Genomic DNA, 2,126 nt, shown 5'->3' on the forward strand with positions numbered 1-2,126 from the left:
TACTCTAAAATTTGAGAACATAATTATACCAGATATAAAACTGTAAGAAAATGCTTAGTTTTCTGAGTAAAATTCACCTGTGCCCCTAAGGCCTATGAAACACTTGCTTAGTATTGCAGTCTGAGAACTACAGTCTCTTAACTACATCAGAGCATCCTGACTCACCGCTTCATCCTACTTCAGTGTTTAAGTCTTCCTAAAGGTGATCTTTACTCATCACTTCATTGCTATAGAAAACATCAAACTCCATTACACTGTTTAACTTATTAGGATTACATCAGTAAAAAGAGCAAGTGCTATTCACCAAAAATAAGTCTCACATCGCTGGCTGATGGGTATGCGCTTTCAAAATCCAGCTGCAAACATGAACACAGTTCATGACTACAGAGGAAGTGAAAAATTTTCTTTTATATTGTTCACATTGCTAAAAGAAGCCCTTGTAAAAACAAGTCAGTGTCTGAACCTTAGCATTATGGTTTCAGCGCGAGATAGGAGTGAAAACAGATGTTTGGCTTGGCTAGCTAACAATGAACGGTTGATCTGTATGGACCAGGCTAGAAATCTTATGCTAATCCCTAAGTTTCATGTAAAAAGAGAAAATGTGCAGTTATTGATCCAGGATACTCTGAGATGCTGTAGTACCTTCAACTGAAAAAAAAAAATATTTACTGTGATTTCTCACTAGTTGAAAAACTTTGCAATGAAACAGTTCTGTATCCCCAAAAGAACTATTTGCTAGAGGAAAGCGTGCCTCATAAGTCATGGGGTTTGGTCTGGTAACGTTATAAGAAATAGACCATCTGAGTCAGCCAGCCTGGAGTAAGGTAATACCTCCTAAAAGGCATCCTGAACATCATCAGGGTCTTGTGAAACAACATTTTGATTAGCTAAGTGAAAATGAATCACAAGTGTTGGCATACAGCTATGCTATCATTTTATTCAAGGAATGATCAATCGGTAGCAGAGTGATGAAACATTAAACAGAAAGATCAATTCAAGACATTATATTCTTACAAGACTCCTAGATCCTCTACTCAAGACCTGATAGTTTCCACAAGACTTATCAGACATGGACGATAATTACAAAGATATGGTAATTGAGTGCATTAAATCAAGCGTGTGAGCTAGATCTGCTGTCACAGCAAGAACTTCTGCATTGAGAACTGGCAGAGAAGGATTTTCTTCCCCCTCGACTGGCACAGCAGGATCCTCATCCAGCCACTGGCACAGCAACAGGTTCCACTTTAAATCTATCCTATCTACACCCTGTTGAAGTAATTCAGTTAATTGCGAGCATCAGTCTTCGGAGAAATCTTTCATACTGCTAGTTATGTCCTTGGATGAGTATGGTAGCAATCAAGCACTGCGGTGGCACACTGCTTACTGCTAGATCTGGAATCGCTGCTACAGAGCCAAGAGTCCACTTAAGCACCAAGGAACCAAGAAGCCCACAAGATCATCTAAGCTTTTAATTGCTATAAATTACTCAAGAAGGGACGTGCCATAAGCATAAATGTTCACCATGGCGCAAAGCCCTATATAGGGGGAAAAGCTAGCCAGAGTATGACTTGACAATTTAAAGAATTTGAAACTAATGTTAGTTTATTAAATTTCTTTTTGTAGCTTTAGGGAAAAAAAAAAAAAAAAATAAAAAAAAAGAAAGGAGACAAAGAAAGAAAGAAAGAAAGAAAGAAAGAAAAGAGAGAGACAAAGAAAGACAGACTGAGGAAAACCAAAAGAATTGCAAGGAAGCACAGACAAAACACTCACCCAGTCAGCTGAGCCACAGCTCTTCTACAGACTGTGCCAATATTGACTTCCACATAAAGTCCTATTTTTTTATAGAAAAGGTTAACCTTCCACAATTTACTTACTCATGAAATATAAGGTGAACAGACACACTGATGCAAATGATCCAGTATATTAAAAAATGCATCGAGCCAGGAAACATTCAAAGTTCTGTTATAAATTATCTTTTAAGGTCTGGGATAGCAGACATAGTGGCTGTGCCAAGCCCTATTAACTGGAATAGGTGGATTTAGAAGGAATCTGCTTTTAAAGTTGGTCTCTAAAAGTGGCTTCCCATCCGACTCACCCTTTAAAGATTATTTTTAAAAAAGGTTATA

The sequence above is a fragment of the Leptosomus discolor genome, chromosome 1 (assembly GCF_034619465.1).
Source record: "Leptosomus discolor isolate bLepDis1 chromosome 1, bLepDis1.hap2, whole genome shotgun sequence".
NCBI classification, from domain to species: Eukaryota; Metazoa; Chordata; class Aves; order Leptosomiformes; family Leptosomidae; genus Leptosomus; species Leptosomus discolor.